A 24,896-nucleotide genomic window follows, 5' to 3' on the forward strand; every position below is an offset into this window, starting at 1 on the left:
GGTGAAGGAGAGTAAAAAGAAAGTGGATGAAGAGTTTGGGAGGAATCTGAGTGTGAAATGGAGGGAGAGTAAGAAATTGTTTTGGAAGGAGGTAAAGAAAGTAAGTCAGGGTGAAAGGGGAAATAGTAGGGGAGTGAAAGATAGGAATAATAGATTGTTGGTGGAGAAGACAGAGAAACTGAGGAGATGGAAGGAGCACTTTGAAGATTTGTTGAATGTGGAGAGTGAGAACAGTGCGAGTATAAGTGGTTGGGGAATGGCTGGGAGAAGAAGAGATGAGAGGAGGGAGGAAGAGATCAGTAGGGCGGAAGTAGTGGAAGCGATGAAGAATATTAAGTTGGGAAAGGCCCCAGGAATTGATGGAGTGTGTGGTGAAATGCTTAAGTATGGGGGTGAGATTGTTGTGGAGTGGATATGGAACTTGTGTAGATTGGCTTGGGAAGAGGGAAGGGTTCCAGAGGACTGGAAATCAGGTATAATTGTTCCTTTATACAAAGGAAAAGGAGAGAGAGAAGTATGTGGTAACCATAGGGGTATTTGCCTACTTAGTGTGACTGGTAAAATATATGGCAGAATAATCGTTGATAGGGTTAGGCATATGACAGAGGAGCTAGTTGGAGAAGAACAAGGGGGATTTAGGGAGGGAAAAGGGTGTGTAGATCAGACATTTGTTCTAAGATGTTTAGTGGAGAAGTATCTAGAGAAGGGAAGGAAAGTGTATGCTGCCTTCATGGACTTGGAGAAAGCTTATGACAGAATAGATAGGCAAGGTATGTGGAAGGTATTAAGAATATATGGAGTGGAGGGGAAATTGTTGAGTGCTGTGAAGAGTATGTACGAGGGGCTACAGTGCGAATGGATGGTGAGCTGAGTGAGTTCTTTGATCTCAATGTGGGACTGAAACAGGGTTGTGTGATGTCTCCATGGCTGTTTAATATATACATGGATGGGGTTGTAAAGGAGGTGCAGGGTAGGGCAGTGGATGTGGGGGTGGCTCTAATGAATGAGGGTGAGATTTGGAAGCTTCCGGTGTTGCTATTGGCTGATGATACAGTGCTGTTGAGTGAAGATGAATGGGAGTTGCAAGGTTTGGTGAATGAATTTGGGACAGTGTGTAGGAGGAGGAATCTGAAAGTTAATGTGAACAAAAGTAAAGTTATGGTCTTTGAGAGGAATGAAGTCACAGAATGTGCAGTGAGGTTGGATGGTGAGGATATGGAGAATGTGAGTGCATTCAAGTACTTGGGTAGTGTGATGAGTAAGGATGGAACTTTGGGGGATGAAGTGCGTGAAAGGGTACAGCAAGGAGGGAAGGTTGCTGGTACACTGACATCACTGATGAGAAATAGGGAGGTGAGTATGGAAGTTAAGAAGTCACTGCATGATAGTATTGTGATCCCTACCCTGACGTATGGAAGCGAGGCATGGACCTTACAAGAGGGGAACAAGTCAAGAGTGAGAGCAGTGGAAATGAGTTACTTGAGAGGAGCATGGGAGTGACGTGGAGGGACAGGTTGACGAATGAAGAAGTGAAGGAACGTTGTGGGGTGGATGTGGATGTGGTTGAGAAGATTAGGAGAAATACACTGAGGTGGTTTGGACATGTGGAGAGAATGGAGAATGAAAGACTGACTAAGAGGGTGTATGTGGGTGAGGTGGGGGGAGGGAGAGGGAGAGGTAGACCGAGGATGAGGTGGAAGGATGGAGTTGAGAGGTATATGAGGGAGGGTGGGGTGAGATGGGGGGAGGGTAGTCAAATGGTGGGTGACAGAGCGACTTGGAGGCGTTTTGTCTGCGGCCACCCTTTGCGGGATTAGGGTGTCGGGCTATAGATAGATAGATAGATGGATATTAATCAGGTTATAAGAGGGTGTAAATTGCATATCAGAAATCTGTACTCTGTAAGAAAATTCCTGAATAGATGGTGTCTCTTAACATTGGTCCATGCAGTGATCTTGTCTCACGTTGATTATTGTAATTCACTGTGGGTTGGTCTTCCAAATAATATACTAACAAAAGTTCAGTCTGTGTTGAACAGGGCAGCACGGCTTATCTTTGGTCTCCCCCCCGAGAACCTCAACTACCCCGTTTCTGATTGAGTTGCATTGATTACCAGTAAAGGCTAGAATTGAATTTAAACTGTGTCTTATTACATTCAAGGTTGTTAAGTTTGGTGAACCGAAGTATCTTGCTGAATTGTTAAAACTCCCATTAGCACGCCCGGGTGTGATGTTACGCAGTGAAGATGATTCCTTGTATCTCGATGAGCCAGGAGCCATTCAGCAGTCATCTTTCTCTGATCGTTCTTTTGCGTACAGAGCCCCTAGGTTATATAACGGATTCCCATTGTCCATAAGACAACTCTCTACTGCTGAATCCTTTAAGAGACAGCTGAAAACCTTTCTTTTTTAAAAATGCTATGACTTGGAGAGAGGTACTATGATGGATGATTATAGGGTTTATTTATTGCCACTTTCATGTACATATGATGTAGCTTGTATTATATACAAGAAATGTCACAATTCTTGTAACTGTAAAAATAATGTATGGGTGTCGAGCGCTAGTGAATTCCCAAAGGAAGAACTGGCGCTTTTGAGAAACAAAAGATCAGATTATTATTATTACTACCCCCTGGGGGTAGGGGGGTTTCAAGAATACTCCCCCAGTATCCCTGCTTGTCGTATGAGGCGACTAAAAGGGTTGGTGGTGGGTTAGTGCCCCACCCTGTAAAAAGAACTAACTAAAAAAGCAAATAAAGCGCCTCGGACCCGGACAGACCATACGTTGACGACTAACGAACGGACAAAGGACATTCTGAGGGTAGGAACGTGGAATGTGAGAGGAGTGAATGATGAAGTGAAAGAAAGAGAGATTGTCCAGGTGCTTGAGGATGGAAAAGTGGATATATGTGGATTGACTGAAACTAAATGGAAGGTGAAAGGGTGAGAGGGTGGGAATACGGTGTAGGTATATGTGCGGGAGTCAGTGAGAATGAGAGGGCAAGAGAGGGAGTATGTCTGATGATAAGCAAGAAGTGGAAGGAGAATATAATAGAGTATGGAACAGTGGGTGCAAGGATTGTATGGGTGAGGATAAAAGTAGGTATACAAGCATGGGCGATTGTATGTGTGTATGCTCCAACAGAGGATCTAGTGGCAAGAGTGAAAAATGAGTTTTGGGCGAGAGTAGAAGCATGTATGGACAAGTTTGAGAGGAGCGAGAGAGTGCTGTTGATTGGAGACATGAATGGCAAAGTTGGGAATGTACGAGTGGATGGAGTGGTTGGTCAGTGGGGTGTGCCAGCTGAAGTAGATGGGAATGGTAGTGCTTTGGTGGACATCTGTGCTGGTAAGGGGTTGGCAATAGCCAACACCTACTTTCGTCATAAGATGATCCACCGGTATACATGGAGAGTAATGAGGAGGATGGATGTTGAACTTGTTGAACGAAAGGCAATGATAGACTACGTGTGTGTGGATGAGCGAATGAGAAGACAAGTGTTGGATGCAAGGGTGTGGAGAGGGTGGGGGAATGGAGTCTCGGACCATCACTTAGTGATGGCCAAGGTAGAGCTGCAAAGAAAGTGGTTGAGGAGGCGAAGGGGAAGACAGGAGGAAGCAGCTCCTGTGAGAAGAGTGGAGAAACTGCAAGATAGTGAGAAGAGGACAGAGTATAAGAGCATAGTGGAAGAAAGATTGGGAAGGTATGAGCTAGAGCAGATGGAAGGGGTGGAAGACGTATGTAAGATATTCACGGAAGAGATAAGCGCAGCGTGTGAGGTGGTTTGTGGAGTGAGGAGGAGATGCAAGGGTGTGCAAGGGACAGCATGGTGGAATGATGAGGTGAAACAAGCTGTGGAACAAAAGAAGAAGGCATATGGTGAATGGTTGGCGAGTAGAAGTAGGGGAGAAGATGAGAGAGAGAAGAGAGAGGTATATGTGAGCAGGAGAAGGGAGGTTAAGAGACTGGTGAAGGAGAGTAAGAAGAAAGTGGATGAATAGTTTGGGAGGAATCTGAGTGTGAAATGGAGGGAGAGTAAGAAATTGTTTTGGAAGGAGGTAAAGAAAGTAAGGCAGTGTGAAAGGGGAAATAGTAGGGGAGTGAAAGATAGGAATAATAGATTGTTAGTGGAGAAGAGAGAGAAATTGAGGAGACGGAAGGAGCACTTTGAGGATTTGTTGAATGTAGAGAGTGAGAGCAGTGTGAGTATAAGTGGTTGGGGAATGGCTGGGAGAAGAAGAGATGAGAGGAGGGAGGAAGAGATCAGTAGGTCGGAAGTAGTGGAAGCGATGAAGAAGATTAAGCTGGGAAAGGCCCCAGGAATTGATGGAGTGTGTGGTGAAATGCTTAGGTATGGGGGTAAGATTGTTGTGGAGTGGATATGGAAGTTGTGTAGATTGGCTTGGGAAGAGGGAAGGGTTCCAGAGGACTGGAAATCAGGTATAATTGTTTCTCTGTACAAAGGAAAAGGGGAGAGAGAAGTATGTGGTAATCATAGGGGTATTTGCCTTCTTAGTGTGACTGGTAAAATATATGGTAGAATACTCATTGATAGGGTTAGGCATATGACAGAGGAGCTAGTTGGAGAAGAACAAGGGGGATTTAGGAAGGGAAAAGGGTGTGTAGATCAGATATTTGTTCTAAGATGTTTAGTGGAGAAGTATCTAGAGAAGGGAAGGAAAGTGTACGCTGCCTTCATGGACTTAGAGAAAGCTTATGACAGAATAGATAGGCAAGGTATGTGGAAGGTATTAAGAATATATGGAGTGGAGGGGAAATTGTTGAGTGCTGTGAAGAGTATGTACGAGGGAGCTAGGGCTACGGTGCGAGTGGATGGTGAGCTGAGTGAGTTCTTTGATCTCAATGTGGGACTGAAACAGGGGTGTGTAATGTCTCCATGGCTGTTTAATATATATATGGATGGGGTTGTAAAGGAGGTACAAGGTAGGGCAGTGGATGTGGGGGTGGCCCTAATGAATGAGGGTGAGATTTGGAAGCTTCCGGTGTTGCTGTTTGCTGATGATACAGTATTGTTGAGTGAAGATGAATGGGAGTTGCAAGGTTTGGTGAATGAATTTGGGACAGTGTGTAGGAGGAGGAAGCTGAAAGTTAATGTAAACAAAAGTAAAGTTATGGTGTTTGAGAGGAATGAAGTCACAGAGTGTGCAGTGAGGTTGGATGGTGAGGATATGGAGAATGTGAGTGCATTCAAGTACTTGGGTAGTGTGATGAGTAAGGATGGAACTTTGGGGGATGAAGTACGTGAAAGGGTACAGCAGGGAAGGAAGGCTGTTGGCACATTGAAAGCAGTGATGAGAAATAGGGAGGTGAGTATGGAAGTTAAGAAGTCACTGCATGATGGTATTGTGATCCCTACCCTGACGTATGGAAGCGAGGCGTGGACCTTGCAAGAGGGGAACAAGTCAAGAGTGAGAGCAGTGGAAATGAGTTACTTGAGAGGAGCATGTGGAGTGACGTGGAGGGACAGGTTGATGAATGAAGAAGTGAAGGAACGTTGTGGGGTAGATGTGGATGTGGTTGAAAAGATTAGGAGAAATACACTGAGGTGGTTTGGACATGTGGAGAGGATGGAGAATGAAAGACTGACTAAGAGGGTGTATGTAGGTGAGGTGGAGGGAGGGAGAGGGAGGGGTAGACCGAGGATGAGGTGGAGGGATGGAGTTGAGAGGTATATGAGGGGGGGGGGGTGAGTTGGGGGGAGGGGAGTCAAATGGTGGGTGACAGAGTGACTTGGAGGCGTTTTGTCTGCGGCCACCCTTTGCGGGATTAGGGCGTCGGGCTATAGATAGATAGATAGACTACTTGTACTCTCTCTCTCTAGATGATTTTCTTCAACTTACGAGTAATTTATCAACCGCAAAGGTTAGAACAGCCTTAATTAACCAACTGCATACTACAGATCCTTCCTAACCTCATTAAAATTATCTGCTAACAGAAAGAATAAAACAGAAAAATATGGCTTCATTGTTCGAAAGTTTCAGGAAAAATATATAGGAAAGAAAAGGGAACTGTACTTTGTTTTTCTTGATTTGGAGAAGGCCTTTGACAGAGTCCCTAGAGAGGTGGTGAAGTGGAAAATGAGAAAGCTCGGGATAGAAGAGTGGCTAGTTAGGGTCGTTATGGCCAAGTAGGCCAGTGCTCACACCCAGGTAAGGGTGAATATGATTTGAGTGAGGAGTTTTCCATGAATGCTGATTTGCACCAGGGGTCAGTTTTGTGCTCCTTGTTGTTTATGATGGTACAGCACTTTGAGCCCTCTCACGTGACTTCAGAAATGGACTTCTGTGTGAGATGTTGTATGCTGATGAGTTGGTGTTGATTGCAGAGAATGAATGGAAGACGGAGGAAAGATTTAGGATGCGGAGAGATGGTATGGGGCACAAGGGCTTAAGAGTAAATGCAGATAAAACAAAAGTGATGATATCTAGGGCTGGTGGTGGTAGTATTATCAAAGAAGTGGGAGAGTGGCCATGTGCGATGTGCCACAAGGACATGGGAAATAATTCCATCTCATGCAGTGTCTGTGATAAGTGAGTGTATAAGAGATGTAGTGGTATCAGAGGTAGAATGCAAGATAATGATGATTTCATGTGTGCGGCGTGTCAGGGAGAGCATGTGGAGACTGCCAGGAGTGAAAGGATTGAACTTGCTGGCGAGTCTCTTGAGAGTGTGGGAAAGTTTTTTTATTTGGGAGACATGTTATGTGCTGAAGGTGGGAATGTGGCTACAGTGTGCAGTAGTTGGAGGAAGTTTAGGGAGCTGTTGCCTCTCCTGACAATGAAAGGGCTCTCCCTCCGTGCTAAGGGATCTTTGTATCCAGCAAGTATTAGTAGTGTAATGCTGTATGGTAGTGAGACCTGGGCAGTAAAAGAAGAGGATATTCACAGGCTCAAATGTACAGAAATGACAATGATTAGGTTAATGTGCAGTGCGTCCCTGAGTGTGAGGCCTGGGGGGAGCTAGGCTTACGATGGAAGAGTTGAAGGGTAGGATGGGACTGGAGTGTATTGGTGTTGTGATGAGGAGAGGCAACCTGATTGATTTATTGATTGAAAATAATTACAATCTGGCGGCGCAACTGCCAGGGTCATATGCCGCCGGATGACAAAGTAGAAGACACAGCAAAATAAAAAGTGCCTATTCAAAATAAAGTTAATATCTGTTAGTAGGAATAAAACACTAAAAATAATAAAAGAATAATTTATAAAATAACAATTACTTATAAAAGTGGAAGGAGGCCCGCCTTCTGAAGAAAACTAAAAACATCAGTAAAATCGTTAGAGGCCTCACCAAGCATCGAGGACAAACAGTAGGCACCATCTGCTCCCCCATGCCTATGAAGGAACCTCTGACGCAGGCCCCCCAGACTTGGACACTCGACCAGCAAGTGACGGACAGTAAGGGGAACAAGGCAGTCATCACAGTACGGTTGAGTTTCACCACACATGAGGAACCCATGTGTAAGCCGAGAATGCCCAATGCGAAGCCTAGCAAGAGCCACCTCCAGTCACCGAGACATAGAGGGAAGAACCCTTGGCACAACCACTCTCTGAAAGGTTTCTTTTAGTTTATTGTGAGAAACACCATCCCAGTGTCTCTGCCAACACGTACGAATTGCATACCGCAAGTAAGGTGTTACATCAGAAGCAGGAAGTGGGTAGTCAGCTGGGGGCTGTTGAGAAGATGCAGCTTTAGCTAAAGTATCTGCCCTCTCATTCCCCACCACACCAACATGTGCAGGAACCCAACAGAAGTCTACATGGCGGCCACGGCGGCCAAGAAGAAAAAGCCACTCTAAAATTGATAAAACCAATGGATGGGATGCATTAAAAGACTCCAGTGCAGACAAAGCACTACGCGAGTCACTACAAATCACAAAAACGGATTGGGGGAGAGTAAAAATGATTTTAAGAGCATATAAAATTGCAGTCAGTTCTGCTGTATACACTGAAGTAATGCCAGGAAGGCTACCGCCCCTACTAAAGGAAGGGAAGACAACACCAAATCCTACTCCAGTATCAGTCTTAGACCCGTCAGTGTAGACAGGGACAGAACCCTCATGAATGGAGGCATGTTCTAAAAAGAGAGAGAGGGACACCTGAGAGGGAAGTGAGCCCTTTTTTTCAACAACGGACCTACAGAATGTCACGCGAGGGAGTAGCCAAGAACCCACCCTTGGGATCCGATGTGGATAAATTGCCAGTCTCGGGAGAGGCCTAGCATAACAGACCGGACCCTGTAACCAAATGGCTTTGGGAAATTAGGACGGGTCTCAAAAACAGAAGATCGGGAATCCTGTGAGACAATGACACAAGAAATTGAGTCTGGAATGCGGTGAAGATGATACCAACACCTCATCATTAGCAACTGGCGTCGCAAGTCCAAGGGGAGTACACCAGCATCTACCAACAAACTTGGAATTGGGGATGATCTGAATGCCCCGGTTGCCAGGCGAACACCAGCATGATGCACAGAATTTAACAACCGGAGGCGGGCATCTGTTGCAGAGGAGCAGACCTCACACCCATATTCAACTTCAGGAAGAATAAGAGACCTATGCAAGAGGAGGAGGGTCTGACGGTCAGCACCCCAAGAGGTATGAGCTAAAACCCTCAAAAGACTCAAAGCTTTAAGACAAGCCACCTTAACAGAATGAATATGAGGAACCCAGGTTAATCTTCTATCAAACAGAATACCCAGAAACCGCGTCATTTCCACACAGGATATTCTTCTACCATAGAGATACAAGTCAGGGTCTGGGTGGACTCCTCGAAGACGACAAAAATGTATAGCCACTGTCTTTGCTGAAGAAAAATGGAAACCGCGTGTTTCTGCCCAGTCAGAAATTCTACTGAGAGCCAGCTGCAACTTCCTCTCTATCAGAGACATTCTAGATGCAGTGAAGGAAATCGAGAGGTCATCGACATACAGTGATCCTCGTACACCATCAGGAAGTACACTGATGATGCTGTTAATGGCTACAGCGAACAGAGTAACACTAAGGATACTCCCCTGTGGTACTCCATCTTCTAGTGCTCGGGCATTAGAAAGCACTCCTCCCACTCGCACCCTTAAAATTCGGTTAGATAAAAACTGTTGAATAAAAACAGGTAAGCGCCCACGAAGACCAAACTCATGAAGAGAGAGTAAAATACCATGACGCCATGCAGTGTCATATGCCTTTTCCAGATCAAAGAAGACCGTGACCTGGTGTTGGTTAGTGGAAAAAGCCTCACAGACAGAAGATTCCAAGGACAGTAATGCATTAGAGGTAGATTGCATTTTTCGAAAACCATACTGGGCAGGGGATAAGAAGTCACCTCTCTCTAAAAACCATACAAGCCTAACATTGACCATCTTTTCCAAAACTTTACACATACAAGACGTCAAAGAAATAGGCCGATAATTCGTCGCCTGTAGGTGGTCCTTACCTGGTTTGGGGATGGGGATAACTACAGCAACACCCCAACAAGCCAAAACTCCCCAGAACACCAGATCTTATTAAACAGTGAAAGCAAAAACAACAGGGACTCATCAGACAGATGGCGTAAAAAGGCATAAGGAATATCATCAAAACCAGGAGAGGAATCATGGCACTGCAACAGAGCTGACTGGAGTTCAAAAACTGAAAATGGAACATTGTAAGGCTCTCCCCTTGCAGAGGCAAAACTGAGACCACAAGATTCTAGGCGCCGACGGTGGCAAGCCAAAGGTGTATCTGCATCCTTCTTTGACACATTGGCAAAATGATCAGCAAGCAATTCTGCAACAGCAAATGGATCAGCCACAGTTCCACCTGGTGCAGATAAAACAGGAGGGGATGGAACAGCAAATTTACCTGAAATTTTCTTTACCCGGTTCCACACCTGGGTGATGGAAGTCCTTGAATTGATGGAGGAAACATAACCCTTCCAGGACGAACGCCTGGCCTCCTTTAAGACCAGCCTCATATGAGCTCGTGCCCTCTGATACGCCACCAAATATTGAGGATCCCCACGGTGACGACGAAGTCGTGAGAAGGCAACTTGTTTGGCTCTCACTGCAGAACTACACTCCGAGTTCCACCAAGGAACCGGACGTTTAGGAAACTGACCCTTTGTTTTTGGAATAGATAATAGGGCTGCTGAGTGCAGCACGGTATTGAAATATGACACAGCCTCCGTAAGACAGCCAAACTTATTGACAGAAAGGGAAATGGAACTTAATTCCCTGAAATATGGCCAGTCAGCCTTATCCAGAAGCCAGCGAGGAAGACGTGGCTGAGGTCCACCTGCACTAGCAGTTAAGAGTAACGGAAAATGGCCGCTGCCATACAGGTCTGACAACATATCCCAGTTAAAATCTAAAAGAGCATCAGCTGAACATAAGGACAAATCAATGGCAGTAAAAGTTCCTGTCTGGCTATGGAAATAAGTCATTATATTGGAGTTTAAAATGCCTAACTCCTCATCTTCCACTAAAGAGGCCAGCATAACACCCCGAGGGTTGGCCTCACTGTTTCCCCATAGTGGATGATGACCATTCATATCGCCTAGTAACTGAAAGGGAGAAGGAAGGCCATGAATAAGGCGTTCCAGATCCACCCTTTCAACAGTTGCACTAGGAGGTAGATAAAGGCTGCAGACTGTATACTGCCGACGTAAAAACATCCGGACAGCAACTGCCTGCAAGGGACTGGAAATATCCAGATGACTATATGGAATATCCTGGCAAAGGAAGATAGCAGCACCTCCATGACGACCTTGGCCCAGCACAGGATCAGAATAAAAAGCATTGTAGCCAGAAGGACCAGCAGGAGCAGTATCACCAACCATGGTCTCCTGGATACACATGCATAGCAGAGTAAATTGAGAAACTAGATGACACAGTTCCTTGTAGTTAGCACGTAAACCCCGACAATTCCACTGGATGATAGAACCCATAGTGGAAGAGAAAATGATTAAGTGCGGGACTGTACACCTCCTGACATGCGAGCGGGTTTGGAATGATGCTTAGGAAGGCCCTTGGTAAGAGACTGTCCAGCACCAGGAACCCGCGCTTTATGTCGAACATCCGTGGGCAAACGTGACGACGTGGAAGAGGAAAGTTTTACAACACTCTTCCTTTGAGGTGGAATAACATTTGGTTTGGATAGAGGCTTGGAGGCCACCTTGGGTAATGTGGGACGGCCAGTGCTACCATTAGAAGCTCCAGAAGTGGAAACAGAGTCGACAGGATTAGAACCCTGCAAGGTTGACATTGTACTTTTCAGAACGGACGCATCAGCGGTCTCTCCAACACCATCCCCAGGTGGGGACCTGACTACAGGTGAACCACCAGCAGCAACTTCCATTTGGCTAGACCTCTCAGCCTCTGATGCAGAGGGAACAGTAGAAAGGTTGATACAAGGTTCGACAACAGAAACCTTAGGTGGCCGGCTTTCAGGCTCTGAGGACTCTGACGAATTACGATGACATTTGCCGGATACAGAAGGAGCCTCGTTCATACTGGACAAGGGGGGATGAGTCTCGGCAGCGTGTACATCTGCCACCACCACAGAAGGACACGAACCGTCAGCCACTGAAGTGGAGGCAGAGACAGTTGGAGCAGTGGGTGGATGAGCATCAGTCACACACATATCAGTAATTCCAGGGTTAACATTCATTCATTCACTGCCAGACGCCACATATCCCAAACAGGGTGGCCAAGGGCTTAGAGTTAATTGTTTTACTGGGAGGGGCACTAATCCTCCACCAACCCCACTTGACACGTAGGGAGAACGTTATGCCAACAGCATCTGGTGTTCCCAGGCGGTCACCCATCCAAGTACTAACCAGCCCAACATTGCTTAACTTCGCTGATCAGACGGGAAGCGGTGTACTCAACGTGGTATGGCCGTTAAATATTTCAACTTATTTCACCTTTTGGATATATATTGTTACATAGCCTATGATTTCATCATTCATATTCATTCATTCATTGCCAGACGCCATGTATCCCAAACGGGGTGGTCAAGGGCTTAGAGTTAATTGTTTTACAGGGAGGGGTACTAATCCTCCACCAACCCCACTTGACACGTAGGGATGCCAACAGCATCTGGTGTTCCCAGGCGGTCACCCATCCAAGTACTAACCAGACCCAACGTTGCTTAACTTCGCTGATCGGACGGGAAGCGGTGTACTCAACGTGGCATGGATTTCATCATCCTTTGTGTAATTCTAACGTACAGTGTGCTGCCTGTTTGATCACGAGCGTGTTCTGCCTCAGTCCCCCCCTTCTACCGTTATAGTAGAGTAAGTCATCCTTTCTGTTATTCAGTGCAGGATTTTCAGCTCTTTGTCCCCATGGCTTCATTTGCGCGTCCTTCTTACAAGTTGTATCAAGCTCTGCTGGCCCCTATATAATGAGCTCAGTCTCTGCATTATTGCCACTTAGATCTACAGTACTCCTCATTTTGCTCGCATCTCTGTCCTCCCCTGTACAGTTATTATTATTGTGAGTTTCTCAGGAAGTCTCCAACCATCTAGCAGCTGTGTAATTTGAGTATGAGTGTTGTTGCATTTTGTTCTTGTACTGTATAGCATAAGGTGTTAATTCGTAGGCCTAGTGAGATTTTTGGTAATTCATGTGGGGTTCTTGTTGTTAGCCATCATTAATAATATTTTGTATCTGTAATAATATATCTTGCATTTACTGAGTATTATCTAGTATTGTCATTTTATCAGGGCTGACTTAGATAAATTTACTCATGCTAATTTCGTGTTAATAGAGGCTATTGCAGTTAACCATATATTTAACCTGTTTTTGCCATTACACTATCCTTATGAGTCCTGAATGTTTTCTTGTTAGTTTGAGCATTAAACTTTAACTTGTAATTTTACCTAACTCTTTTGTTTTGAACCTGGAACCTTACGGGACAGTAGTGACTCTTAGTATTCTCACGTAAAGTGTACATTATCTTTCTCTGTTCCGTAACATAAATTTGGCGACCTCATATCAGGATATTCAGGATATTATCATAAGGATATTGCTTGATATTTTGTGACTGTTACTTATTCATGATGTCTACTATTACTACACTTGATGAAGCCAAGGATTTTTTGTCAAATGTGCAAACAGTGTGTGATGTAGAAAACGGAACAAAGAATGAACTTAAGCTTGTTGCTCAACAATTGGGAATTGCTGTTCGCTCTCATCATTCTAAAGATCAAATTGTTGATATGATTAATGAAAGCTTGTTTAATGTAACTCCTCCAAATGAGCAAACGCAGATTGAATTAGCTAAGTTACAGCTAGCCCTCCAGGAGGCTCGTGTTAATGAGGCAAATGCTCGTATTCAAGAGGCACAGGTACAGGCTCAGGCACATATTGAACTTGCCAGGATTCAGGCAGACCATGAGTATCGCATGAAACAAGGTGGAACTGGATCATCTAGCTCTGATGATTTTGATGTGGCTAAAAATGTTAAACTTGTCCCTCCTTTTAATGAATCTGATTTAACAAAGTATTTTCAGTTGTTTGAGAGGGTAGCTACAGGTTTTAGTTGGCCCAAGGAGTATTGGCCAGTACTCCTTCAAACTGTTCTCACCGGTAAAGCTCAAGTAACTTATGCATCTTTGCCTCAGGATCAATCTGATAATTATGATGTAGTTAAGAGCTTGATTCTTAAGGCCTATGAGCTTGTTCCTGAAGCCTATAGAGTAAAATTTAGGACAACTTACAAGCAAGATAAGCAATCCCATGTTGAGTATGCAAAAATCAAAGATCTGTTAGAGCAGTGGTTAAATTCTAAGAATGTGGATTCTGATTTTGGTAAATTTAAGCAGATGATTTTGCTGGAGGATTTCAAAAGGTGTATTAATAAAGATGTAAGCCTATATCTTGATGAGAAAAGAATAGATAATTTGTCTGATGCTGCAGTTTTAGCTGATGAATATGTTCTCACTCACAAGAGATATTCTAAAGAAAAAGGGAAAGCTGAGAGTAAGTACGTTGCCTCTACTCAGAGTACAGGTAACAGGAAAGAGAATAAAGATGATGTTTCTAAGGAAGTAAATACCAGCTTCACCTCTAGATTTCAGAAAAGTAAATGTACTTATTGTAGTAAGCTTGGTCATACTACGGAGAGATGTTTCAGGAGACAGCGTGATGTGAACAAAAAGGAGTCTTTAAATATTCAGTCAATTGGTCTAGTGTCCACTCTTGAGAGTTCCCAGAATTCTTTAACTGAGTTAACTGAACCTGCTTTGAGGGGTAACTTAAATTCTCATGATGGAGCTCCTCTTTTGAGCAGTAATGTGGGTGACACTCTCAAGAGTTCATGTGCTAATTTCCTGTCTGATGGTTTTGTCAGTCCTCTGGACAGTAATGACAGGAAATCAGTTAAAATATATCGTGATACAGGTGCTTGCCAATCCCTTATGCTGACCAGTGTTCTAGGCTCTAATGTTAATTCCTCTGATGAAACTGTAATCTTACAAGGTGTAGGGAATAATTACTTCTCTGTCCCTCTGTGCAGAGTGAATTTAGAGTCTGGTTTTGTTAATGGTTCCATTATGGTTGGGTTGGTTGAGACACTCCCAATGTCAGGTGTAACTTTCTTACTTGGAAATGATATTGGTGGAAGTCAAGTGTGTCCAGCTCCTCAGTTGTCTAGTGAGCCAGTGGCTGTGTCCCAGGATTGTGATGTCCCTGATGTGTTCCCTGCATGTGCTGTCACTAGGGCTAAGTCTAAAGTTACTGGTGATTTAGAGGATAATGATGATGATGATGTTATCCTAGCTGACACTTTTCTTGCTAATTTGGACCACTCACCAGATGAGGCAGTACCCCGTAGTGTTGATAATTTGTCTTGTCAAGAGTTGGTTGAGTTGCAGGTTGCTGACCCTGAGTTGAAAGGTCTTGCTAACTCTGCTTGCAGTGAGGAAGAGTCAACTGGTGCTTCTACTTGTTATTGTATAAAGTCAGGAGTACTTATGAGGAAGTGGAGACCCCCAACAGCATCAGCCGACTGTGAATGGGAGGTTGTACATCAAGTTGTCATCCCTCGTGTTTGTAGGCAGGATATCATTAGAGTGGCTCATGATTCCAGTTTGGCAGGACACCTTGGAGTGAGGAAGACTGTGGCACGCATTTTGAAACACTTCTACTGGCCAGGTATCTTCAGGGATGTTTCCTGGTATTGTAAGTCTTGTCACACCTGTCAAGTTGTGGGGAAGTGTAATAAGACCGAAAAGGTTGCACCTCTAGTTCCCATTCCTCCTTTTGAGGCGCCTTTCACCCGTGTGTTGGTGGATAGTGTGGGCCCTCTTCCTAAGACATCTTCAGGATTTTCTTATGTGTTGACCCTGATTGATATGGCTACTCGTTATCCTGAAGCCATTCCACTTAGAAATATCTCAGCAAAGAACGTGGTTAAGGAAATGCTAGGGTTCTTCACAAAGTTTGGTCTGCCCAAGGAGGTACAGTCAGACCGGGGAAGTAATTTCATGTCAAATGTTTTCAAGCAGTCTCTGAAAGAGTTGGGCATCACCCAGATCACGTCTTCAGCTTACCATCCCCAGACCCAAGGAGCGTTGGAGAGATATCATCAAACACTCAAATCGATGCTCAAGAAATACTGTTTGGACCATCAGAAAGACTGGGATAAAGGTCTTCCATTCGTTGTATTTGCTGCAAGAGAATCTCCAAATGAATCACTGGGCTTCTCACCTTTTGAACTACTGTTTGGCCATGAAGTAAGAGGACCCCTTAAGCTACTGAAGGAATGCTGGCTGTCGGAGGAAGATGACGTCAACCTGCTGGAGTATGTGATGAAGTTCAAAGAACGGCTGTCCACTGCTTTACAGATGGCGAGAGAGAATTTAGGAGCTGCTCAGGAGAAGATGAAGACTTGGTATGATAAGAAGTCCAGGTTACGCCACTTTCAGCCAGGAGATCAGGTTTTGATTCTGCTACCAGTTCATGGGCAACCTCTTCAAGCCAAGTTTAGTGGTCCTTATTTCGTGGAGAAGAAACTCAGTGATGTCAACTATGTCATCGCCACACCAGATCGTAGAAAGAACAAGCAACTATGTCACATCAACATGCTGAAGTTATATCACAGGTGGGACGAAAATAATCCAGTCTGCACTGTAGCTGTTCCACCCGAGTCTGCAAGTGAAGCTCTCCCATGCAGCATGAGCCTGAGTGATAGTTTGGGGAAGAATCCTGATATCATGAATGATCTCTAGACTAAGCTTTCTCATCTACCTCCCGAGGAAAGGCAAGAGTTTTCGGCCTTACTGCAGGAGTACCCGCAAGTGTTTCGTGCCACTCCAGGAAGAACCACTGTGTTGATGCATGATGTCGATGTTGGAGACGCAAAGCCAATTAAACTGCCTCCTTACCGTGTGAACCCAGTGAAAGTTCCTCTCATCCAGAAGGAGCTTGGCTACCTGTTGGACCACAAGATGATTGAGCCCTGTCAGAGCAAGTGGAGTTCTCCTGTCACTCTAGTCCCTAAGCCAGGTGGGTCACAGAGGCTTTGCATCGACTACAGACGTGTTAATCAGATCACCAAAACAGACACTTACCATCTCCCTCGCGTGGAAGATTGCATAGACAAGATCGAAAAGGCTAGGTACATAAGTAAGTTTGATTTGTTAAAAGGATACTGGCAAGTACCTATGACTGAACGTGCTAGGGAGATCTCATGTTTTGTAACACTAGGAAAGACTTTTGCATGTTCTGTAATGCCATATGGCATGAAGAATGCACCAGCCACATTTCAGAAGCTCATGAATGTTGTAACAGAGGGTTTGGCAGGGTGTGTTGTTTATATTGATGATGCATTAATCTTCAGTGACAACTGGAAAGATCACCTATGCCATGTCAGTAAATTTCTTGAGCGTTTGGTTCATGCTAATCTTGTAGCTAATTTATCAAAGTGTGAGTTTGGTCAAGCTAAAGTTCAGTACCTTGGGTACGTAATTGGTGACGGACATGTTGCACCACCAGGAGCTAAGGTTCAGGTTATAAGTGATCTTCCCAGACCTAAAAGTAGGAAAGAGCTACAAAGATTTTTGGGAATGGTAGGTTATTACAGGAGATTTGTTCTTAACTTTTCTATTCTTGTATCACCACTTACAGACCTACTGAAAAAGGGAGTTAAATTTGTCTGGACCGATAACTGTGAATCCTCTTTCAGCAAACTTAAAGCTATCCTATTAAGTCAGCCAGTGCTCGCTACTCCAAATTTTGCTAAGCCTTTTAAGATGGCTGTTGATGCAAGTGAAACAGGAGCTGGGGCTGTTTTGCTGCAAGAGGATGATCAGGGTATTGAACACCCTGTATCTTATTACAGTAAGAAGTTCACTCCACCTCAAAAGAACTACTCAACTATTGAGAAAGAGCTTTTGGCCTTGATTTTGGGTTTACAGCATTTTTCATTTTATTTGTGTTCTGGTTTTGACCCCATAGTCATTTATACCGATCATAACCCACTGAAATTCATTAGTAAGTTTAAAGATAAAAATCAGAGATTGACAAGATGGAGTCTACTTCTTCAGGAGTATTCATTAGACATACAACATGTCAAGGGGAAAGAAAATGTTATTGCAGATTGCTTATCTAGACTTTAGACAGATTGTTTTAGAGTAATAAGAAATTTCCTTTGTAAATTTCTTTTTCTTTGTGGGGAGGTGTTACATAGCCTATGATTTCATCATCCTTTGTGTAATTCTAACGTACAGTGTGCTGCCTGTTTGATCACGAGCGTGTTCTGCCTCAGTCCCCCCCTTCTACCGTTATAGTAGAGTAAGTCGTCCTTTCTGTTATTCAGTGCGGGATTTTCAGCTCTTTGTCCCCATGGCTTCATTTGCGCGTCCTTCTTACAAGTTGTATCAAGCTCTGCTGGCCCCTATATAATGAGCTCAGTCTCTGCATTATTGCCACTTAGATCTACAGTACTCCTCATTTTGCTCGCATCTCTGTCCTCCCCTGTACAGTTATTATTATTGTGAGTTTCTCAGGAAGTCTCCAACCATCTAGCAGCTGTGTAATTTGAGTATGAGTGTTGTTGCATTTTGTTCTTGTACTGTATAGCATAAGGTGTTAATTCGTAGGCCTAGTGAGATTTTTGGTAATTCATGTGGGGTTCTTGTTGTTAGCCATCATTAATAATATTTTGTATCTGTAATAATATATCTTGCATTCACTGAGTATTATCTAGTATTGTCATTTTATCAAGGCTGACTTAGATAAATTTACTCATGCTAATTTCGTGTTAATAGAGGCTATTGCAGTTAACCATATATTTAACCTGTTTTTGCCATTACATTATCCTTATGAGTCCTGAATGTTTTCTTGTTAGTGTGAGCATTAAACTTTAACTTGTAATTTTACCTAACTCTTTTGTTTTGAACCTGGAACTTTACGGGACAGTAGTGACTCTTAGTATTCTCACTTAAAGTGTACATTATCTTTCTCTGTTCCGTAACAATATATATATATATATATATATATATATATACAGCGCTGCGCCTCACCCTGAAGCTGCTAATCAAACACTGACGTCTTAGAGACTTTGATAAACTCGGAACATACCATATGGTACAGTGAATGGCCGACCAAATTTGTCAGTGAGTATAACGGATTCTATATTAACAATTCGGTATTTCATTTGGTTTGGATTATGCATAATTTTACTAATTCATCACAGTTTCATAAAAGAAGGTCATCTTATATCTGATGTAACAGTAATTTTCTAAAAGCGGGACACATATGATGATTTTCTAAAAAAGCGGGACAATTTAGTTGCAATTAAATAAGCGGGACAAACATAAAAAAAGTGGGACTCTGGTCACCTTACGCATACACACACACAATCATCCACATTTGTATTCCAACTTTCAATCTTACCCACACAATCCTTGACCCAACTGATCCACACTCTCTTATGTTCTTCTTCCATCTTTTACTCATAACTATACACACTCCTTTTGCCCTCTCATTCTCACCTACTCCTGCACATATACCCCATCCATACTCCCATTCTCTCCCCCTCTCACCTCTCCATTTCGTTTCAGTTACTCCACATACATCAACTTTCGCACCCTCAAGCACCTGGACAATCTCTCTCTCTTTCACCTCATCATTCGCACCTCTTACATTCCATGTTCCAATTACCACGACCTTTGTCCGGTCCTGGGTCGTCATCTTTTGGTCAGTCCTCGTCCGAGGCTTCTTGTTCGTCTTTTTAGTTAGTTGTTTTCCGGGGAGGGGAACTAACCCTCCGCCAACCCTTTTAGTCACCTTGTACAACAAGCAGGGATACTGGGGAGGTATTTTTGGAAAAAAACCCTACCCCCAGGGGTATATATATATCCAGTAATCCCTCCACTATCCACTGTAATAGAGCCAAAGGCACGTCCGGAAAGTGGTACCGTCTGGATAATGGGCCCTAGCCTCCTGGACTTATACTTATGGACCCTAACCTACCCTGACTCAGAAAAACACCTATACAACTCCCTACTGTACATGTATAGCACCTATTTAAGACCCAATTCACACAGTAGGGGACATAAAAGAATGAAATAAATGCAAAAGAACCACAGAATGAGGTTTTAGAGGTGAGGAAATATAATATTAAACATTCTGGGTACTTACAAGAAGTCCCTGGCTCCTGGACTGGTTACTTATGGACCCTAACCTAGCCTAACTCAGAAAAACACCTCCCTACTGGACATGCATAGCACCTAAGACCCTATTCACACCAAGAAGGGACATAAAAGAGTGAAATGAGGTTTGAGAGGTAAGTATGGAAAATACGTTAAATCAGTAGTTGGGGAAGTGGTCACTATAAAGGGTCGTGGGAACTTCTGGGACACAGAATGACGTACACGTGCCCCAGAAAGGACAGAAGCATAAGTAACTCCAGGCTGAAAGAAGAGAGTCTGGGCCCTCCTCTTTGCTTCGGGAAAGGGAACCTTCTCACGTGCACGAATGCTCAAAACTTCCTTTTCAAGGCAGTAGCGAGGACAGTTTTTGGAAAATACAGCATGAGGACCCCCACAGTGATAGCATTTAAGGGGTCCTGGACAATCACTGGCATGACTCATTTTGCCAAAGGAGAAACAAACACCAGGAAGGCCAGCCAGTGAATGTTGGCAAAATTTGCTAACATGCCCATACCCCTGACAGTGAAAACACTGCTTTGGGTTCGGAACATAAGGCTTCACAGGCAGAGAGAGCCAGGCAAGTTTCACGGAAGCAGGCAACGTCAAGCGGTCAAAGGTCAGAAACAGCGTCAGAGTCGGGGTCAGAATACCATCGATCTTCTTCTGTACCCGGTCAACCTTTACAACACCATAAGAGCGTAGTTCTTCTAATAACTGTGACTCAGGGTACCGCAGGAGGTTCCGAGAGTAAATAACCCCCTTACTTTGGTTGAAGGTGCCATGGGGTAAGGTGTCGTCAACAGTATTTTTAGTTAAGTAATCCATTAATATACAACAGAAACTTCATTCCCCCACCCCTCCACCCACCATGGAGCCCAACAAGGGGAGGTTGTATCCCAGGGATAACACCACTGGCGACCCCAGAGGTAGCAGGAGAGTATACATGGGTAACCACCAGGGGACCTGGGCAAGGGTGACTCCAGGACGGTAGGAGCCACCAGGCCCCCCAGTGCCCACTTGACCCCAGCCAACGCATGACCAGCCGATTGACCTGGTCGGGCCCAACCAGGCCACCCGTCTAGCCAGAATAAGGGACCAAAGAGGTGTATTGCTAGCTGCAGGGCGCATCGTGCAGCATCGCTCAACCTCCAGGACTCCCGTCTCCCAGCATTACGGGACGCCACGCATGGCAAACACATGGGGAGGCGACTGTCCTGCCCTAGGTGGCAAGTAGGCAGGAACTAACATCACCAGCAGGCCTCCACCACCAGTGATGTGGGGGGTGCTTGGTCCACGAGACCGACAAATGCCGAACCCTACAAAGGTAGGCATGCCTCCAAAGTAGGTGGCACTGCCAGCCACGCTTCAAGCCCCGCCTCCACGTCAAGGTGACCCCCCTTGCGGGGGAGGCAACCTGAGATGGTTTGGGCTTGTGGAGGGGATGGGGGATGAAAATTGGGTGCAGAATGTGAGATGTGTTAATGTTAGGGGTAGGGTTCCGAAAGGCAGACCTGAAAAAGACCTGGGATGAGGTCACCGAGTGTGACCTCAGGGATACGGGACTAATAGGGAGGCTGTCAAAGATCGAGCAGCATGGACAGCCACCATTAGGTGACCAAGGCTGACACATGGAAGCATGATGGAGTCTTCAAAAATGAATGAACAAACGAACATCATGGGATTGAAGGGGTTGAAGCCAATAATTTACATTTCTGTTAAAGCATCTGACTGGATGACAGGTACTGCATCTCATTTACTATAATTTCACTTATATTTTCCATTTTAAAGAAATGATACACTGTACACAGTTTCTTTTCCTGAGGTACACACAGCATGCTATACTGAGACATACAGGTTCAAATGAAGACTGATTATAAAAAGAGAAAACTGGGCTTCTTTAACTAGTAAGTATACAAGGAAAAAATAATAGTGGGCTGGGTGTAAGTGGATGAGAGGAGAGCTTGATGACTGAGAATAGGGTGAAATGGAGGTGAATCATTTGGGCCACCCCTTCTGGGATTATGGTGGCACTTGGTTATATTTAAAAAGACAGATAGATATGGATATCAGTACTGTTACTGCTGGTGCTGGGCATCCTTCTGATCTGCTGACAAAGCAAACCTGTAACAATGACTGTTTGCATGTTAGGGAAAATCATCTGCACTGCTCTGCGCAGTGGCAGCATCATAATCAACGAGGTCTTGCCTAAGTAACATACTTGCTGCTGCTATAAAGCCCAAGTTGTAAAACACCATCTCAGCACTTTTGCGGCACCTCAGTTTGGGTTACCTTTCCTAGAAGGACAGTCAAGTCTTACCCCATCTGCTCATGGTGACTTCACAGACACCCTGTTTTTTAATTTCTCTTTTTTGTTGGTGTTTTTTCAGTTTTTGTTTTTTTCCCTTCCAAATTAGGGTGACACAAATGGAGGCAGCACTACTGAGGTTTATCCTGGGTAGTATTGTATATACTTGTTGCTCTTGTTACTGCCGCTGTTTTTGGTTTGTTCTTTTTCACTAACCATGAACAAACAACACCAGTGCTCTCGCTGCAGTAGGTCTGTAGCAAAAACCGCACAAGCACTGAAGTGTGCCTAATGCAGCAAGTGGTTTCATTTGGCGTGCGAAAATATGGATGCTAATGATTGTCCATTTATGAAGAAGAGTCACTAGCTGGGCTTTCATTGGCTGTGTGGCCAATGTGTTGCACCAGCAGATGAGGTCTTGGCTGGTGGAGGAAGTACAGTTACTAAGAAGGAGCTGGAAGATGGGATTGTTGGGCTGATCTTTCAAGCCATAAGAGATGTTTCAAACAGACTAGAGGCACTAGAGATCAAGGTCTCATCACCCATAGCTGTCACCCAAGACCAGACCAAGTCATCTGAGGATGCTGTTCGGGGGTCTCTCGTGGGGGAGGGGAAGGATCTGCCTGGGTGCGTGATTGAGATCAGTGCTCATGGCCAAAAAATGCCATTCATAGTCAACAGGTACTAGTCGTAAAACCAAAGAGTCAGGTGGGGCCAGAAAATATCAGAGGTGTACCTGACTCGGTACCAGTTGACAGTTGCCTTAAGACCTAGGCTGGTGGGCAAGTAATGATGTTTCCATCAGCCAAGGCCCAAAGGGATGCAGCTGGGATACTGAATGATCATTTTGACTCTGATGACACTTTCTGCATATCAGAGCCAAAGAAAACGCTGCCAAAAATGAACTTGGTGGGCCTTTCCTCTTCCTTGGGCGACTGACATCATCCCAAACATTCTGAATAAAAACAATAAAATTAAGATGCTCGTCAATCAAGGTTGCACCCTCAACCTTCTCTTCACGAAAACAAGGAATGACACTAAACCGCTGTCTTGAAGAAGTCATCAGAGGTGAGATCTTCCATCGTAGAACAGTGCAACTATAACTATGCGGATTTCACAAGATGCCGCGCTTTTGACAGATTCTGGGTTACACAGTGTCAACACTGTCAGGGTTTTGGTCATACATCTGAGAGGTGTTCTAGAAAAAATGATGAGCCTAAATGTGTTTTTTGTGCTGGGGCACATAAGTCTAAGGATAGTACCAACAGAAATTCTCCCAAATGCATCAACTGCTCTTCCTTAAGACATCAAGAGGCTAATACTAATTCACAGATGGTTGCCCATTTTGCACCTAGTACAGGCTGTCCAATTATGATTTCTCACAAGAATAGCTTGATTGAAAATACCAATTTCAACCATTCAAAAAACTGACTACATCCCTCTTTAACCAGTTAATGATGGGTCTTTTAAACATTTGTTCCATCCGTAATAAGATAGGTCATATTAATGAAGCTCTAAATCAGCATGAGCTTGACATTTTGTGCTTGACTGAAATCTGGTTGTATGAGTCTGATATTAATATTATTAGTAGTGCTTTGACTAAGACACATTCTATTATAAGCATTCCCAGGCCTACTGCTGACTATCCGGGAGGAGGTGTAACACTCATCTACTCGGCAGCACTTGCAAACGTTTCTCTCGCAGACTCAGACCTGATCCCATCTTCGATTGAATTTACTGAAGTATTAATAAATTTCCATCAGAATACCATTAAAACTGCAACTGTTCATCAACCAGGTCATCTGAGCATAGATCGAGGTTTTATGGAGAAGTTTTTTGGGCAGTTTCTTGAAATCTCTTAAATCTGGAGGACTTCTTGTTCGCAGTGATTTCAATTACAGTATGGCCTCACAACTAGCAATCTTAAGAGACTGATGAAACCTTGCTAGTCATGAAACCGCTTGTTTGGACGCAAACTTTATATAGCGAAAAATAAAAACAGACTGGAAAATTTAGAAAGTTTGACTATTATTCCATTTTTGTCTACTTTATCCATTAAATAGTCACACTTTTCTGTACTTATTATAATTAATGGGACAAAGTAAAAAAAGTCACCATTAAATGCCCCTTTCAAACTTTCCTTTACCTTGTCCTGGTATCTACTAATGTTATGCACACTCAATTCCGGAACATTCAACTGCCTCACAATTTCATAGGTTTTCAAGCCATCTTCTATTAGTTTAATGATTTTCTTCTTGTCTTCAACACTCTACTTTTCCTGAGCTATACCTTTTCTGTAGTCGTGCTTCTTCTTCACAGCCATCTTTCTATCACCACTATTTGACGTACCTGGCCTTTCAGGCGGCACACCATTTCCAACACCAGCCACAGAAGCCATGAGGCTATTGAAAACAGTCAACAGTGGGGGCAGCCAGGTATAAAAAAAAGGGCAAGGTCACACTAGCATAGCGATGGGCAGGACAACAGTGAATCGAAACACACCATGTGACTCACTAGGAAAACGAGTCGAAACGTGCCTCGCGGCTAGCTCGCTAGATGACAATTGCCACAGAGTCGCTACTTTCGAGGCTTTTGTCGCTAGTTACAAAGCTGAATACAGTTTCTATTCTATCGCTAGACTAGAAATCGCTAGTCAAAAAAACGTTAGTTGTGAGGCCCTACTGTACTGGGTTGACTGTCCACAGTCAAAACCATATTCTTCAGGATTCCTGAAGCTGATCACTCAGAATAATTTTTTCAATCATGTGACTGATCCTACTCATGTCTCAGGACAAGTACTTGACTTGATCTTGTCCCCTGTTGGTTGCAGGCATGTATCTGATGTGGAGGTTGACTCAGTTGACCCCCTCATCTCTGATCATGCTCTGATCACTTTTAGTTTTGATATCCCAAAACCCCCTTTCTACAAAAAG

The 24,896-nt window shown here is 44.1% G+C and overlaps 1 protein-coding gene, 1 non-coding gene and 1 pseudogene across 2 annotated transcripts in view; all 3 read right to left on the minus strand.

Moving 5' to 3' along the window:
• The window catches only part of LOC145415296 (mitochondrial outer membrane protein SLC25A46-like), a 232,621-nt gene that overhangs the window by 25,239 nt on the left and 182,486 nt on the right, over positions 1–24,896 (minus strand). The window lies entirely within an intron of this gene.
• Positions 11,786–11,903, minus strand: LOC145415509 (5S ribosomal RNA). Its single transcript, XR_013900109.1, has one exon. It is a non-coding gene; the product is annotated as a 5S ribosomal RNA (ribosomal RNA).
• Positions 12,085–12,203, minus strand: LOC145415511 (5S ribosomal RNA; annotated as a pseudogene).

This window comes from Coenobita brevimanus, chromosome 102 (assembly GCF_032717465.1).
Source record: "Coenobita brevimanus isolate Jiangsu-jjx chromosome 102, ASM3271746v2, whole genome shotgun sequence".
NCBI classification, from domain to species: Eukaryota; Metazoa; Arthropoda; class Malacostraca; order Decapoda; family Coenobitidae; genus Coenobita; species Coenobita brevimanus.